The sequence below is a fragment of the Molothrus ater genome, chromosome 8 (genome assembly GCF_012460135.2).
Source record: "Molothrus ater isolate BHLD 08-10-18 breed brown headed cowbird chromosome 8, BPBGC_Mater_1.1, whole genome shotgun sequence".
NCBI lineage: Eukaryota > Metazoa > Chordata > Aves > Passeriformes > Icteridae > Molothrus > Molothrus ater.
This window is the reverse complement of record NC_050485.2, coordinates 17,022,825-17,041,629: the sequence shown is the minus strand read 5'-3', so window position 1 is coordinate 17,041,629 and position 18,805 is coordinate 17,022,825. Positions and strand designations below refer to the sequence as shown.

At 39.7% G+C, this 18,805-nt stretch overlaps 1 protein-coding gene across 2 annotated transcripts in view; it reads right to left on the bottom strand.

Moving 5' to 3' along the window:
* The window catches only part of BICC1 (BicC family RNA binding protein 1), an 89,740-nt gene that overhangs the window by 24,295 nt on the left and 46,640 nt on the right, over nt 1-18,805 (bottom strand). The window contains exon 1 of one of the 2 annotated variants that reach the window (XM_054515634.1): nt 4,609-4,762. The exons of the other annotated variant lie outside the window; for it this stretch is intronic. The gene's annotated coding sequence lies outside the window, so the exon portion shown is untranslated. Of the gene's footprint in view, nt 1-4,608; nt 4,763-18,805 lie in introns of those variants that run through there. 2 annotated transcript variants of the gene reach the window in all.

Below are 18,805 nucleotides of genomic sequence, written 5' to 3'. Positions count from 1 at the left end.
GGGAATATAAAAATAAATATATTCTCAATGGCAGGAGAAAACAGCTGTAACACAACAGATCTGCCTTTTGTGTGACCTGAATGATCACTTCCCTGCTAAAGAAATGTGAAATAATACAACTTTAGGCTGTAAACCTGTTCTATTCAATTGAAAATTGAAACCCTTTAAGTCATGCCTGGATACTCTTTTCATTCCAACAGTAAAAATAAGCCTCTAGTCTTTACCACTGAGAAGTTCTGAGCACATTAAGCTGGGGAAACAAAAACACTGAAGTAACACAGGATTCACTGCCAAGTTTCATGAAAGTCAAGAAAAATGCAGCATTTTGAGTTCTGAGAAACAGATATATTTTATTTTTTAAAATGGAAAAACCATAGTCACAAAAACATGGTACTCACACAGAACCTACACAGGCTTCAAAAATCTGCTGCTTCAGCCTTTCACAATGGAGCAAAGTCAAACAAAACCCCAACTAAATAGTCTTAAGGGCAAATTTTCTTTTCTTTTTAAAGTTGTCAGGAAGCCATGTGGTTGTAATGCATTTAAGCTGTGAATGATATTTGAAGTGGATGTTGCAGTCAGAAAACCCCAGAAGCAGATTCTAGCACACTGTGTGTGCTCCAAGTGCTCTTCAAATGCAATCAGGAAAAACACAAGCCCAGACCATCACCACCACTGTGGAGCTGATTTTCACATATTGGTAAACATTGTATTTAAATACACATTTGATTATATGTAGGAAAATTACCTGAAATCAAGCCTGGCATCCTATTAGTACCAAAGGAGATTGCTATCATTTCATAATATTATTTGCTCACTCATGAGTGAAAATACAGTTTAGAATACCTATTTTTTCCATTTCTCATCTCAGTTGGACACCTCTTTTCTGTTGATACTGACAGCTTCAGCCAAACATCCTGTCTTTCTACACTTGTTTGTTCTTTTAAGATGAAAAAAAGCTCAATTGCTCAGTTTAAAAACAAAACCATAGAAGAGCCCACAAGGCAAAAAAGAATCCAGTGCTGCCAGTGACAATTCTAAAATGTGCTACCAAATCTTTCAAAATTTGTCTTAAGTACCCCTCTCCTTCTTCTCAAGGACACAGTGGTTGGAAATGGATATGAAGCAGGTCAGTTTAAGTCAAAGAAATTCTTTCTTTGAGAGTTGTTCACTCTTTCCTTCAGTGAAACACTATTTAAATACAACATTCTCATCAAATTTTGCCTGAAAAGAGTTACTTGCAACTAAAAGATTTTAAAGTGTTTGAATTGGCCTTGTATGAGTTGAAAGCACATTGAAACTATGTATGATCTGCAGGAAAACTCACAGGTATCCAAATAGCAATCAACAAACAGATCATCTCAGCAAACAATTAAGAATTTAGAGAGAAAATTACATCATAATAACCTGATTTTCTGTGTATTACAGAAACAAAATTTCTTAATATAGCTATGGAATCAGATTGTTTGCTTTGCAGCTGATTCCATGGATTAACAGTTACATTTAATTTAGGGAAAAAATCCTACCATGTCTTAGGCACTAAGACAAAAATCTTGGTTGCATAAAACTCTGTATTTAATATTTGAGTTACCTACAGGTGTGATGGCAGCAATGCACTGTCAAAACCCCCAAAAACCTCCATGGCACTCTCAGAAGTGTGGAGAGGATTGTCAGGCACAAAACTGTGCCAAGTGTGATGATGTCTGGTACTGACAGTGCAGATTAGCACAGAGCAGCCCCTGCAGTTGTTACTGCCACTGATCCATGTGGCCAGAGTACCCAGCCTGGCTGGAGGGAAAGCACCCACTGAACCAGGCAAACAACTGCCCTGGCTGGGGCCACAACCATCAACCTCTGTCCAGGTCATCCCTCATCCCTAAGGAACACAGGGCTTGATGCCTGTTTTTACTGGGGGGGGAAAAAAAAAAATCACCTTGTTCTTTAAGCTCCTCAATATAACTGGGAGTATGCTCCATATAAAACTAGAGAGAGCAAAGAGCAGGTGCCTACCACAAATAAAGACATGAGACACCAAAGCTTTGCAAGCTATTTGCAAACACAGAACAAAGGTCTGTGCGCTAGAAGCATATAAGGCTTTAATACTTCATTTAAAGTGTAGTATCAGACCCTGGAAAAGGTTTTAAGTCATAAGAAACAACATGATTAGTGTCATGCAAACTATTAAAAATGTCATTCTATAGTAATCCATCTTTTCCGTCAATTTTGAAGGGCAGTATATTTTTCTTTAGGAATGGAAAAGATAAAATTCATTTAACAGGCCTTCCCCCCTCACTAAGAATGGAGGAATATTTACATAGAATAGAAAGCTGAAGTTATACAACAGACACTGCTGGAAATTTTTCTCAACAGTCTTCATTTTGCCAGACTCCTGCCTTCAAGCGGTCTTTTATTGCTCCTATCCTCAAATTCCTCACTCCACACTTTGGCAGATTTTTCTCTCCCCAGTCTTTGTCCACAGCTACACCAGCAAGCCTCCAGCTTTATTGCTACTATTGTGTGTGACACTTCAGCAAACAAAACAAAATTCCTCCAAGCAAAAGTATATTTGTGCCAGTGCAAATGCATCTACACCAACTTCTCCCAGGCAAGAAATATTTCTAATAATGAAGCCATTTAACTGTGTAAGCCTCTCCTGAAATTCAAGTGTTACATTTCATGTCTGGGGCAGCTCTTCAGACTAGAGCTATGCATCCAGCATGTTTACAGGATGAACAGCCTTAAGTTAAGTAACACAAATACCAAAATACCACTACTCTAAAAATAGCCAGACAACTGGGCAACACCAGGGCAGATGACATTCTTAACGAGGGGCTGATTAAGATCTGAATAGCCCAAGAGTATTACAGAACTTGAGCCATTCAAACAAAAAGACAAAAGAGACCCAGCATTTTTAAGGGACAAGTTATGAAAGTGTCTGTCCCAAAAGCACCAACAAAAACACACTAAGCAATGTGAGAAGTTAAAAAGAAAAAAAAAAAAACCCAAACAAATTAACACATAGAAGTTGGTATGTTCTCATCTGAAAGGGCAAATACACTGATCACCCTACAATAAGATGAAAAAACAGACCTATAAAACAAGTGAATTAAGCAAAAAGGTCAAATAAGGCTTCCTATTAATATGGAACAAAGGATAATTAAATTGAAACAATTTACTTAACGCCCATAAATTAGGAAATACTGTGTGTACAGTTTTAGGAGTGGACATTCCCTCACCAAAGTAGGTGATTGGTAATAGCCAAGAGAGACTTGAAATAGGCTCAAACTATTGTCATGGAAAAGCAACATGAAGGCTAAAAGCATGGAGCAAATGCTCAGGAGTAAGGGCACAGGCAAAGGATCTTGACTGAATAATAAAGTAAATTCAGCACTTGGGCACTTGGTGCTGTTGGCTTACCAGTTGAAAAGAATTCTAATCCTCTCTGCAATACAACTCAGAGCACTCACTTCTCCTCCCAGTGCCTAAACCACAGAAGGAAAAATCTGCTTGTGTACTAAGGCAGAAAGCAATGAGCCATTTCCTACTGCAGACTCCTGAGTATTCTCAGAGGTATCACTCAACAACAACATGTAGCTTTTTTTGTTGGGGGCTTGTCTTTTTTCTTGCTTTTTAGCTGAAGTTAGACTGCAGCATCATTTTGTCTGAAGGAGATTTCACCCAGCTAACTTGGGCATGATTAAAAGCCTACTCAGACTCAACAAGGGCTGCAAGCAATTAATAGTGTCTTCAGAGGAGACATATCCTGAGGCTCTGGGCATTCTGGGGGATCTGTTTGTTGTGGACAAACAACTGATTATGAAATGTCCCTGGAAGGAGCTAGAGCCACTGCCTATATGTGAGCACACATTTGAAAGACTGTTTTCTCAGCATTTTTTCACTCTTAACTTTCCCCATTACTGGCACCTACCTCCAAACCATCTTTAGAAGAATTTCTGTTCAACTCAGGACATGAGAAGGAAGCTGAGAAAGAGCAAACACTTGTTGCACTGTTCTGCACACCGTTGCCTCCAGGGAAGGCAGTTTACACTCAGCCCTTCACTCTTGTCACAGTTTGGCTGCTGCCATGCTCTCACCTGAGGAGCATTAACCACCAGAGCACTGCTTTTCCCCCCTGCTCTGTAACAAGTGTGTGATGTGCAGCTGGCAATCCCCTGCTCACTTCTGTCCACCATTTATAGTGACACACTTACACGCACACACAGGCAGACATACACAGATATTCACAAAGCAGAGACTGAGTAACACACCGACCTTACACACACAGAAACCTGAAGAAATGCAGCATCTAGTAGAGCAGAAGAAAAGAACCTTGTTTCTCAAAGATTTCAGTGTGGCTCAAAAGAAAACATCCATATCTGCAACAGGCTACTTAAAATGGCTCTTAGAGTGAAGTATCTGTTTGATGTAAGCCTCACAAATTGAAAGAAATGAGATGCACTCGTACATGAATCATAGCTGAATCCCACATTTGGATCTCCTAGCAGCTTTGAAACATCCCAGCAGAACACTGAAAAATCATGTTCAGAATGCCCAGAATTAAATGAAAATTAGCCAGAAACATCAGATAAGCTTTAAAAAATAGATTACCTGTACAACATTACGTTTGGAGAAATAAACTATTGATGACTGGATTTCGGACCACTGACAGAGGAAATGAAGTTGAAAAGACTTCTCTTAAAGCATAAGCAAAGAGGGAAGACAAGGAAGAGGTAACAGATCATATGGCAATTTAAACAGAAAAGTGACCAGATTTCAAGGGAGAAGGGGAAGGCCAAGGTGGAGAAGAAAACCTGAAAAGAAGAAATGAGAATGAATTAATTGTAATCACCAAGACACTCCATTTCAGTTACACAACTTTAGTTACCACCATGATCTGCTTAAATTCCTTCTTTTACTTCCAAAAAGAGCCTTCAGGGACATTTTGCAAATAGAGTCAGCTACAAAAAGGCACATATCATGAAGCCCTTCTGCTGCTGCTCTTCAGCCTTTAGCCCAAGCAGCCACCCAAAGCAAGGCAATTCCTCAGCAGGACACAAAGCCTGTCATGGCTTATTTTTTTTCAGCACGGACACAACAACTTCACAGTTCATGACTTAAATGTCTGTTGCCATTGCATCTCAAAGCACAAACACAGAACCACAACGCCTGGCAAAGAAAATAAGAAATACAGAGAAGCAAAAAGCTATAGTACTGCAAGATCAGCTTAATAGAGGACTTAGAAAACAGCCACGACATTCCTATCAGAAATAACACCACTGTATCTTCACTGCACATGGACTCATACTCAGGGTTGCAATTCTGATGCATAAACCATGAGATAATTTTAGTTTCTCACAGACACATTCTCAAACAAGTCCTTGTGACTGTGTTTTTCTAAATAAAAAACATCATCTGACTCGTGAGCTGAAGTTCACGCCTGAGGGTCAGCCTTCCTTGCAGTGCTCCCCCATCCAGTCCTGGCTACTGCTGCACCTTTGAATGGCTGCTCTGACAGACTGCACCCACTGTGTGAGCTGGTCTGGACACAGCCCCTGCAAGGAGGAATTCTGGGGCTGGACCACCTACTGGTGGAACAGGCAGTTTGCAGCTGATCTGGGAAAAGAACCTTCATCTCCTCAAGAACAGTGACTTAAAAACTTCTTTTCGTGGAGGTGTTCAGAGCAAGCAAACATTGCCCACACTGCTCCTCTGCAATGGTAATTTCTTTGTGATATACTGAGAAATAAGAACACCAAACACCTGAAAGATGCCCAGTGTTGCCTTTCAAATCAAGAAGTCATTCCTGAGCTGTTCTCAGATGAGTTTTCTCTGCATCACTTCTGTCCATCTGTCTCTCCCAGTATTCCATTAATAGCAAAACTCACCTCTGGGAAATTAATCACCTATTGAGCATCTCTGAAATGTGAATTTCAGCAGTCACTCTGATAAATTGCATTTGGTGTCCCAAAAATTGAGTTTAAATAGAAAGATGGGCATCAGAGTGGAACACTCTCAGGCTCCAGTTTACCTGCAAATCCAATGCAGAGTACATTGCAAGGTATCTTCTTGCTAGAAGCTCCTAAAAATCCAAAACCAACTAATTCCAATTTTTACTGAAAGATCGTGACAAATTTGTACTCTCAAGTAATTTAATTACAGCAATAAGTTTATATAACTACATTCCAGGGCTTGAAATTTCAGTTTTACTATAGTTACTGCCAAGCACACTCACTGGATGTTAAGTCCCTTGATAATTCCCTTCATATTACAACTGTGTTTGTATTCTACTCCTCCCTTGTCTGGCCAAATGTAGGCAAATCACTGCTCTTCACAAAAACACAGCAAGCCCTGATCAAAACCAGAAAAGCCCAAAATCTTCCTGCTCTTACAGGAATGGCCAAAGTTCAAATCACTCATGTTAGTGTAGTTACAGTACAATGCCCACCTGCTGGCTCCTTTGCTACCTAGAGTTTCCTTAAAACATTGACCAATGTGAAACATTCACCAATGTGACCATAAATACATTTATTTCATCTTCCTCGGAGCCAGTACAAATCCGTGACTTTAAGCTCTGGTGGCTGCAGGCACACAGAAATGAGATAAAAGGCTCAAGCAAATGTGAATTTCTTTAAAAGCCTCCTTGCCTGTCACCTACCCTGCAGAATTAATGGCTGGGGCTGCTTTCTGAAGTGGCAGCAGTCTGGGATAAGTGACTCCAGCAAATGAGGGATTTGCTGCCAGCTGCTGGCACAAGGGATGCTGAGGGTTTGTGCGTGTCCAACTGCTTGGATCAGAGAGAACCAACACCAGCTCCTGTGGCTGACTTTCAAATGGCCTGGGATGGTCTTTCTGTCCATTTATTTATTGCAAAACAGGGAGGAGTCATCTGTGCTTGAGTCAGCTGCTCCAGAGACAAAAGAAATAAACTTGTGATCTAAACACAACGGTTCTTTAATTTTTAAAGTACACAGTTGTGGGGTTTGGGGGATTTTTTCTTCAGAATGTAAGAAACAGTCTGCACTGACAGTTTCTCATTTACAGAGAAAGTTAATAAAAAGCAGATGGTGGTCATAATACAGCAACTACAATATGTGCTGTAATTAATCTGGCACTCCAAACAATCAACACAATGTCAGCAAGACACTCACTTTAAGTCTCTAAGTCAATTACAGACTGATTAACAGCAACACATTACAGAAGTTACTGACCATTTACCAAGTTGCACTGAGGTAACAAATCCTTCAGCTGCAATAGGTACCCTGTAGGTTAATTAGGAAGCTTAGCACTGAGTACTTAAAGTGAATACTTGGGAGAAGTACTTAACCTAAAAAGACTTTTCCTCTCAAAATATTCACAAGCCAAACATCATAAACACAGAAAACAGTGGAATTTTTCAACCTTTACATCTCACCCTGAGGAGAGCAGCCACTGGCCAAAGAAAAACTGGATAATTCATGTGCATGCACTCATTTCAAATGGCAAAATATGCAAACATTGCACTCTTGGCAAGCTATTAAAAACTAGACTAGAAGAAAGTGAGGCATAGGAAGATTGAGCCTCCAGACAAAGAGTATGTCTGCTCGGAAAAACGGTGGCAGTGCAGTTCCATTTGAAATGCTGAGAAAAATCAAAGAAAATCAGCCTTGTTTCAAGTTCTACATCCACAGTTGGAAGAAAAAAAAAAATTAAAAATCCCTGTGTTACTTTTCCAGTAACTGTTTCTCTAAAGAAAAAAATAATTACAGTCCCTTTCCAGCCATCTCCTACAAATATTTCATGTCTCACTAATTTGCTTCAGGAAAATGTAGTCCCAGCTGTGGATGAACAACGTAAGTTAGCTGAAAATTGTCCCCACAGTTTATCTGCCTAAATACTTGTGGGAGAACACAAATTTTACATTAACTGTAGCAAAATCAAATTCTAGCTCACAAGTATAGGAAAAAAACCCCTAAAAATTGGTAATTCCATCAATAATATATTTATGTTATATTCATCAAGTTGCCTGCAACTGATTTTACTTGGGTAAATTTCAACCAGCATTAAATCAAAGGAGTTCTGTAAATACTTGGGTATTATACCAGGCATGAGAGTTACTTCAAAAATTACCAGCAAACACTGGACTTAAAAGACAGAGAATTGCTGAGAGAAACCACAAAATATGACCCAGAACTCCCCATACTCCACCATGCCAGTCTAACTCTTGAATAGCAATGCTGGGCACAGGTTTATGTCAGTATTTTGGTTAGCAGCTATGGCTTCACATACCTCACTCTCTGGATAACCTTTAGCCTGCCCATGAAAAAGTAAAAAAAAAAAAATTAAAAAAAAAGCAGAGAGCACCACCTCTCCCCCACAGCTCTTGCTCACATCTTTGCCCTGCCAGCAGATGAGAGCAGAACAGCAAAGGGCACCACTTGCAGACACAGGTTTAGAAATTGCACTTTAGGCACTCAGGTCTGAGTTACCAGATGTTCATTTTCAGCTGCTGCTGATGGTGGCAATGAGTGAGGTTGAAGTTTTAGTTGTAAAAATAACAGAAGATGGAGCAGAAAATATGCAAAAAATATCTGTGTCTGTTAATGCATGTTAGGAAGAAAAGAAAAAAAGAGTTAATGGCCAAGAGTCTCTTATTTCTTGATAATTTCTTCTTTTGGGCTGATATGCTGCTCACACTGCTAGGAAGCAAATTTCTATATAATGAGTCAGCTGATTAAAAGCATAACCCATTTTGTAGTAGCTTTCTTATCTTTGTCTGGCATTCCACCAGTAATTCATGCTATAAATGAACTTCTCTGTAGTAGTTTCTTTTGGTTTATTTTTTTCCAACCTCATCACTCTGGAACTAACTCCATCTTCCATCTTTACTTATGGAATCCAAAGTCTGCTCCCCTCCCAAATGTATACCCATGTACACTATCATGGCATTCCTACAGGGATTCCCTCTTGCAACATCCTTCAGTAAGCAAATCCACAAGAAGAATATAAAAAAAATTATGTACCCAAATAACCACTTCCAGTATTTCTTCCCCTTACAGAAAGCACACGTTCAATCTGACAATTCAGATTTTTTTTATGTGACCAAATGTGCATCTATGAGCAAAGTCAATTCCCCTTTGTAACACTCCACATGACAGAGGCAGGAGAGCTGAGCACGGGCAGGAATTTGCACACATATAGCTACAAATTTACTGCTGGAAATCTCAGTGGGAGTGTTTGGCATGAGAGGATTTTAAGCCAATTCCACAAAAAAAGCTTGCACTTTCCTGAAGCCCAGTATTTTCACAGCTTACTTTCTTGGCTATTACTCTCCTCCAGCACTGCAAAACCAAGTTTACATTATTTGACATTGCACTGGATACAAATCCAATCAGCTGGATGAAAGCTGCACTCAAAATTAATCCTTTTTATTGACATCTTGGTTTACTTGCACACATTCTAACTCTGTTCGTGATTCTTTTTTTAGTAGAAATTGCCAATATCCTCAGCTCCCGTGGACTAAAAATTCATATTTTGCATTCCTGGTCTTTTAAAGTCATCCATATGTTTTGATGCGAAATAAGACATCTGGTAAATGTTTAACAAATTTAAATTGCAGCCATCAAAACTGCAACTTTATGGAAGCTGGACAAAAACATCAAATGGGAATAGTGACATGTTAGGCATTGAATCACTGGTTTAGGACAGTAATTAAAGTACACATCAATACAGCAGCACTTAGCAGTTTTCCCCTAGGATATTCATTAAGTAAGAACCTCAGAATTGTGTCTGATCTGATTTCCAAGACAAGGATATGCATTGGAAATCCATGCCAGGCACCTATGAACAGAAAGCTGTAATCCTCCCCTCCACCTTTTGTAATATGCATTTTCACCACCTTCCTCCTTTGCAGCTCCCATCTGTTTTCCCATTTACACCATCTTTGGCACTAACTCTTTATCATTCTATTCTTTCAAAACCCTCATTTCTTTAAGACTCCCACTCCAACCTCACATTTCCTGCCATCCCACCTACCTCTTTCCAACTGGCTTCAGTCTCCTCATCAGCCTCTCATTTCCTCTCTGTGTCTCTCTCCATTCCACTTCATTCCCAACTTTGTCCTTTCCCACAGCTTTGTTCCCATTAACAAGAGCCCATTTGCCTTTCCCTTTCACAGGAGTTAATACAGGGAGAAGATGTTGCCAACAGCCCTCTGAGACTGGCCATGGCTGGTGAGCATTGCCAGATGGTTTTGGTTTCCCCAGCTAAACAAACCCAATTCCAAAGCTAAAACTACCAGGGTGCTTAACAAGCATTTACCATAAAAACACAAACTTTTTAAACCTTAAAAATGTGGACCCAAAAAAAAATCACCAGAACACTAGCTATGCCTAGGATTTTGTCCTCTTTAGATTTGACTTAAAAGATTTTGACTTTTACAGACAAGATAATCTTGCCAAGTAATAATGGAATTAAATGACCAACTCAGCTTTATGGAAGGTTAAGTGTGTACAGATGAAAAGTCTAAAATTCTGAAAACTCTATTACAGCTATTTTTCAGATATTCCCTCCTACTGCTACTTCAGAAAAACTGTATGATTCAAATTACAGTTTCCAGAGGAAGTCATTAAAGAGACCAGAATTTCTATCAATGATGGTTTTGTAAGCTTGCACTCTGCCTTTGGCACAGATTCTGTCTATATTTAGAATGCACAGTATAAAGAATACTTGAAATCAAAGCACACAAAAATATCAGAATTTTACTAGTAATGCATCAAATTTGCAGGGAGAGGATGATACTCATGTACACTGTAATTCCAGAAGGTTTATAGGACTTGATCAGGGTTGGAGCAGGGAATGCAGCAGCCAGCCCTACCTGCAAGTGCTCCTGTCCCCAGGAAAGCCTCTGGGGAAGTTACAGAAACACTGTATCCAAACCTGGAAAGACTAGGCATTTTTTGGTTAGCTACAGAATATCACACATTAGGAAGAATTGCTTCAAGTATAAAAATGTAATGTTCTCCCCAGTAATATTCAAGGGCATATGATCTTCTTTCCTTCTAACTGTGACAAGACTCCTAAGTAGATTTCTGTCACACATCTTTGTTTCTCTAAGCTTTTGAGAGCTGGAGGGTTCTGGCCTCCTCCACTCAAAGCATTTTTTGTTCCAAATGGAAACAAGAATTCAAGTCCGATTTGCTAACCTGACATACCATTGCCACTCACTGCATAATGCTTAATTGTGCTTAATGCATAATTGGTGTGTTGAAATTAGCATCCTCAGTTACTCATATTAGTGTCAGATAATTTCATTCAGTAATGCATTATTTTGGTAGCAAGAACTTCTCAGAATCCCTTTATGCCTTCTCAGCCATTAGGATTGAAACACATGGTAGCAGGAGCATGTCATACTTAAAAAAAAAAGAAACATGACACTTGGCCTTTTTTAACACTTCTCCAACCAAACCCAAGAAAAGGTACATGGTGACAAAAGAACAAAAATGTACTATGGACACTTAACATCAAGAGTTCATCTTCTCTCATGAAAAATACTCAAGAGGGTGAATAATCCCTTCTCTAAAGGAAAAAGTACTAGAGTAATACAAATAGCATTAGTTTTGCTGCAATAAGGTCAAACAAAAACAAGTTTAATGCCACTCTAAGGAACAGAAAAAACTTGTAATTTCCCAGACCCTTTACCAGATCTGACTGAAATTTAATTTTATGAAGCAACTGCATAGATAAGAGACCATGTTACTCCCCCCTCCCCAAACACTGCCAGCATTCTCAAGAAACATTGCAGAGCACCCTTTATCTCCTGGCATGAGCAACTTCCAATTGCATTGCAGAATCATATGTGCAATTCATCCATTTTGAAGATATGAGCAGAATTTTTTATAAAGAAATCTACTTATATACACAGTCCTTAGCTGGACAATTGCATAATAGGGTGAATCTTTTTTCCTGTTTTTAGTGAGGTCGAATAAGAGCTGCAAAGGAATTTTGCTGCACACGGAGAGAGCTGACACAGAATACCCAAACCAACGGTTCTGTTGTCATGGGCACCAACAAGGAAAAGGTTTTGAAATGCCAGGATTTTTGAGAAAACCTTTACTGAACTGGTATAAAGTCAGACCCACAACTTTACACCTTGGGAACCAAAACTAAGCAGCTTCAGGAAAAATTCTGCTGACAAAAGAGCACTGGCCCCCACAACCCAGCGGCCCTGAATGTCCCCTGCGTCAGTGGGACTGGCACCAGGGCATGCCAGGCTGCAGGGCTGAGCTGCCTAGCAGGGAGCCATGGAGGCAGGGGACAGCCTGGAAGCATGCAGCAAGGCAGGAGAGAGAGGGAAGACCACAATTGTGCTGTTTGCCAGCTGTGAAAACAATCATGTCTCCCTGATTTTGCTTCTAGCAGAAGTGGTTACCAGTCTTGCCTTTGCAAGTGCTTGGAAAAGGCACAAGTGAGTGCACCTTTGTTGTTATTCACATGTGGAATAAGGCTGTCCTGGGGTCTGGTGATCAAAACCCATTGTGCCTACTGCTATTACAGGAAGGTGTCTCAAACTGGCACACTGGGATCCCCTTTCCATTTGCAGCTGGGAAAGACTCATGAAGTGAACTCCAAAGCCCATCCTGCAGCACCTTGCTGTTGCCTGCTGTGTAACCAGGTAACTAGCTGTATTGTGGAATTCTTAGTTACAGTAGAAAGCTCCTCTCCTGAGGGGGCAGGGGCCCACAGCAGCCATCAAACCACCACCTCCCTCACCCCACTGCACCAGGTATGGACAGGGGCTGTTTCCTTGACTTTAAGGGTGGGGAGCCACACGAGCAGAATAAGGCACTAGAGCAGCAGCAGGTTTGAGTGGCTGGCAGAGCTCCAGATACAGTACATTACTGTCTCTGTAAGCTGCAGGATGACTTGGGGCAAGCTGAGCCAACACTTCTATTGATGTGCACACTGAAATCAGTGCTGAGACTAAATAAATTAAACCTTAACAAGAGGCCAACACAAAAGTTACCTCTGTTTGCTTAAGCATCCAGGCACTTCAGAGGTTTAGATGCTCTCTTCTCTCCATCACTCAACATCCCTTCATCCCTAGCTAAAGGAACAGGAAGAGTCATCACTCCATACATGTTTGGCTCCTAGCAAGAGTTAGGGTTACAGCCTTTCAGTTGGCACAGTTTTCAAAAGTATTTTAGTGGGTGAGAAGCTGAAGTTTGTCAGAAAAACTCCACATATCAGTGCAGGTCTCCAAGGACCTGATTAATTCCCCTACCCCTTTTTTCTTTTAATTGGAGCTTAAGGCTCTAAACCAATTGAGTGGCTATTCATAGCACAGAATTTAAGGTAGGAAAATTAGTTGATTGTATCCCACATTCACTTGATCAGGTTTGGTTTTGAGGTTTTATTGTAACTAGAAACAGCAACAGAGATATGAAAGTAGGTCAAGAGCAGGAGTTGACCCAAACTGTGAAAAACCACTGTTAGAGTTCTTGGTTTATTAACAGCCCTTGGTAGTCCTGGGATGCTGTGTGACCTTCCCAGGTGGGGCTGGTTCACCATTTAAGACATTAGGTGCAAAGTCAAACTCAGTGCCTTGCTGCATTTAAAGAAACACAAAACATCAATTTCTTCTACAGTAATTTACAGTAGAGTGTTTTCCTTTAAGATTTATAAATCAGCAACACAGATAAGTAGTGGCAGGCACACAAGCAATTCCAGCACATGAAGTTCTGTTTCCTAATATTCACAACATTTTAATGCAATTTTAAATGTTACATATGGCTACAAAGGAAAAGATTGCAATTTTAGAAGTGAATGAAATTATAGGAGTGCTCTTAATCCTATTAACATGAGTACTTTTACCTCACATTTTACTTGGGCATAGTCTTTAAAAAAGCAGCATGATTCACTTATATATTGAAAGAATTAAGAATAAATCTACTGTAACTAAGAAAAGTAGCTTCTGTAAGAAAATGTTTTCATGCAACTTACACCATCTCTGAAATCCATAATCTTTAATTTCTGTGGTTTGTCCACAATATAGCTAGTTCCAAATCACTTTTTAACAAAATTAAAATCAGGCATAATATATATACATATAAGGTGAAAAAGGAAAAAAAAAATAACTAATGCCTCTTTGGCCCAGAGGAAGGAAGTCATTTAAGGAAACAAGTAAAACCCTCTGTTATGGCTGCAACTATATTAAGAGGAGTAACATGTATGTAAAGCCTTAAAGAAAAGGAAAACACCAAAGACCTAAAAAATAAGGCAATCCTAACAGTCATTATTTTATATGGAATCAGAGGATCTTTATGGTTGGAAAAGACCTCCAAGATCATGAAGTCCAACGTTTGACTGAACACCACCTTGTCAATTAAGCCATGACTTGTTTTTTTTTTTTTTTTTTGAACACCTCCAAGGATGGCAACTCCACCACTTCCCTGTTCCAATTTCCCAATTCTGCACCACTCCTTCAGGGAAGATACGCACACAACCACACAGAGCACAGCATTATCTGCTTAGGAGTTGCATAAGACAAAGAAGCAAATAGCCTAATCTATTAGGAATTTTCTAGTTGCTTTTATGTTTATTTGTCTAAACTAGGACTTGGCTAATTTCTTGGGGAAATTTCAGGTTATATAACTGCCCTTTGCACACATGCCAGCATCTCAAGAACACCAAGACAGCTGGTATTTAGAAAAGATGAGGTATGTAATGTAAATCTAGTGGCCTAGACCAAAATCCTTCCAGTGTTTCAGCAATCCCAGTGATAACAAAGCAGAGAAATCTATTAATTCCACCAAACTTTGCATTTACTACAAAACACCATCAATGCAATGAGAATCTCCTGAAGCAAGGGTCCAAACCCCCTTGATACCACACAAGTACTTTTCCCTCTACTCAAAGTTTCTCAACATCTGCCTCATTGAGCTCTCTGGTTTGCTTAGGGGTGTTGTGGTTTGGTGGAGGTTTTGGGGTTGTGTTTTTTGGTTGGCTGGGTGTTTCCTGGGGGAAAGAAAACTCTAGAGACTCCCAGACATGCTATAAGAGGTTACAGTGATGTGTAAAGCTCATAAGACTCCTAGCTAATGATGCTGCAGAGGGTTACTAACTCTTCCATTATCACTGATATTTAATAATAAAATACTGGGTTTGGACACAAGCATTGACTAAGTCCTACTCACATCCATTAATATGAGGTGGGCTTTGCAGTGTGGAATTCCTGCATGGCAGGCTCTCCTCTGTACAAATGTGGGATTCAGCTCAGCTGCAGTACAAAGAGCAATATTGCACAACTTATGATGCACTTGTGTTTTAAGTGGTGATGTAATCCCTCCACGGAACACGTGTGTAAATGATGAAGTGTTTGCAATGGATGCTGAACTGGCAGGCACAGCTCTGAACTACTCATAGATTAACCACTCCTGGTTAATCTATGTGTAATTCAGAGTTGTGATATTGTACTGCTAGAGGTTTAGCCTTAAAAGCAGTTCACACTCTTTTCAAAAAAGATTGCATTGACAAAGTGAATTGAGAAAATTAGGTATTTTTGAAAAAAAAATTATCTAAAATGCCTAAAATCATATTTATCAGAAAGCCTATGGCAAAAGAAGAAATAACCTGGCATTTTATCTGCCCACTTTCCTAAGGCTGCAGAGCCTGACATCACAGTTCTTGGTTCTCTCCCTCCCTGTTTCATCTGAAAGCATAAACTTCAGCTTCTACCACAGTACTGGGAAACAACTGAAAGTTGATTTAAAGGTCTGAAAGGACAAACATTTTAGCTTACTCTAGATATCTAAGGCAGTAACTCACAAGTTTGGCCTTGAGCTCATTAAGCAGGGACATTTATCTTAACAAAAGAGGAGGCTCTACCTTTTATCACAAGCCTCCTGAAACAGGCAGAAAGCTTCCCTTGCACCTAAACAACATTCCAATAAACCAGAGTGAGCTTTTACTGATTTGGCTGAAGTCTCTCTGGTTATTCATCTCAAGCTTGGTATTGGTTATTAACTTCACTGTGCATGTTACCCTCACAGCTCAGGATGCAAAGAGGGAAACAGTTGCACTTGGCTTGCAAGATAATTTGAAAAAGGCAAAGTTTAATGAAAAAAATGAAACCAAATTGCCAGTGTAACCAAAAGTGTAAGCAGTGCCCAAAGCCAGTTATTGCTGCCTTCCTTTCAGTACCTTCAGCACCACTATGTTTCTTGCTATTCTCCTTGGATATGAATTTAACATGCTCTGTACTTGTGTTGGAGATATGCTAATGAAAAACAGCATGTATGAAATGCTTTGATAACAAAAACTAGTTTAAATTTTCTGAAGTTATTAAAAAAGAGGAAAGATTTGATAAAAAGTAAAATCAAATGGAAAAAGTACAAATAGATTTTTATTGACCAACTTAAAATGCATCAGTGATAAGAGAGGAAAAACAGAAAAAAAGCAAAACAAAAAGTCACAATGCCAGAAACAGCAAATAAGAGAAGAGGTACAATAAAGTAACAGCAGTTCAACAGAGAAAGAAAAGAAATTGGCAATTTCAGGCTATGATACAGATAAAGAGCTGGAGACTAAAGAAAACACAAGAGGAATGAAAACATGGGAGTGAGAGGAAGAAAAAAGAGCAAGAGAAGTCCTTTCTAAAAGTGAGTGGAAGGGACCCCAGTGTTCTTACCTGCTCTGCAAGTTCAATTTATCTTACATTTCCCCTTACCATCTTTTTTAACTATTCTCTGATCATCCTGCTGCTTAGAGCCACTAAGTTTCCAAGAGCTGAAGGGATTCTTATGGTGGCTGCTCCCCAAAAGCTATTCCAAGCTGCACTCTGAGCACACACATCCCACAACCTCTTTCTGGCTGTTGAAATGCAAAGGGACACAGGGGTATGGGGGAGGGAGAACTTAGAAATAAAAATTAGTAAGGAATATAGGTGAAATCTGAACTCCCATATATCCATTTCCTAAAGAACAGCTTCAGTACCCATCCACAAGCACTGCTGCTGGTTAACATGACATTCACCTGCTTCCAAGGCATTAAGCATTCCAGTTCCATACAAACAGATAGGGAGACATATGAGCACGTATAGTGAGGGTTCTGACACCTAGCAAATGAACAAGAATGCTCCCTCAGCAAAAGTAAAAATTATCCATGGCTAGATTTTAGGAACAGCCACCCTGGTCCCCCACGTGAGCTCCAATGGCAGCACAGCAGAAAGGGCTGGACAACAAGAACAAGACAGGTCAGTATTTCAGAAAGGGAGAGGGAAAATCCCATTATCTTATGCCTGCCTGGAAAATGTTTGTGGAACTACAGCATCTGATAATTTAGGATTTGGCAACCTACTCATGCTTTCATACCACTGAATAAATCTTTAAAAGACAATTAACAGCATTCCAAAGGAACAGTAACTACAACAGAGTGAAAAAGCATGTTGAGACTCAGAGTTACTGTCTCTCAATTTGGCCTTTAATTCACCAGACTAGAGAAGATCCCAGACCTCCAGAACATGAGGCTTTGATACAGCCTGAGCTCTACAGCACCAGTGCAAAGCAGAGGAAACCCTGCCAGTGTCAATTCTTTCATTACTGATGGAATCAGTCATGAAGTGCTTTAAATTGTTCACTTCCCTCCCTAAATCCTTCATGTTATGGGATCTCTTTGGCAACTTGAACAAATGGCTTGCTTTAAGATGCTGTGGAAGATTTATGTGTTTGTGTGTTTTCTAAACGTTTATTTCTAAATGCTTTAACCCTCCTCATCACTAGAGTAAGGCTACAGCATCTGGTGTTCATTAAAACCAGGAAATTCCTGTTTTGCCCTTATGAAACTGTTGAGAGTTGATAATAGTTTTTTAAATTTAGCTTTGTGATGATGTGTTTTAGAAAATACATTAAATAATGAATTTGAATTAGGAAATTCTTAAAATCTGCTTATGCTTAATTCAGACATTAGTCTTTTGCAATTCAAAAACCCCATCAGAAAATATTTATCAAGTGTAAGTTAATGAATTACCATTATGATACATAAAATATAGAATTTTGGACTCATCAATTTAAAAGTTGTAATTAATATAAGAGAAAAGAAATAATACAGAGGTTCACCAGTCATCTACTCTTGGTGCTTCAGCTTCACTGTAGCACGTTTTTTTCTACAAGATCACGAAAGGATTCTGGATCTTGTAGAGAACTTATTTCTCATCCTTACTGAATCTTACTATGTACACCTTGGCTGTAAATTTCAACGTCTTTGTGTTTCACTTCAAAACAAAACATGGTTTGTTCTTATTGATTTAGTATCAGTAGTGTCTAATTAAAATTGTCACCAGCAGTGAGAAGAATGATATCACTGAGCCCTGAGTGCTTCATGACAGACTGACCAATATCACAGGAAGAAAAGCAACGTTTTCCTAACGACTGTTTTTCCCCTATATTGGGAGGAAAGCTGTGAATGACCTAAGGCCCCAACACACAGGATGTGAAGCTGCTGAAACCACAAGCAGATTATGTTGCAGAACTATAAAAAAACCCTAGGATGTGTGGGTGATGCCTGGGTGCAGCGTGGGGCTGGGGTAAAGCACGGTCCATAGCTGCTGCTCCCTCATCAATGACTCAGGCTCAGCTCCAGCCAAGGAGGGAGGCAGGCAGACCATGTTCTGAGTTCCAGTCCCTGGGGAGCCAGCCAGTTGTTTGTTGCAGACTCTCCTCTCAATCACAAAATGTCATTAAGTGAAGCTAAGAGTATGTTAAACACTTGGAATATTTACCCCTATATAAACAGCTGCTGTAGCTGCAAATGCAAAGTCACAGCATTGCAAACA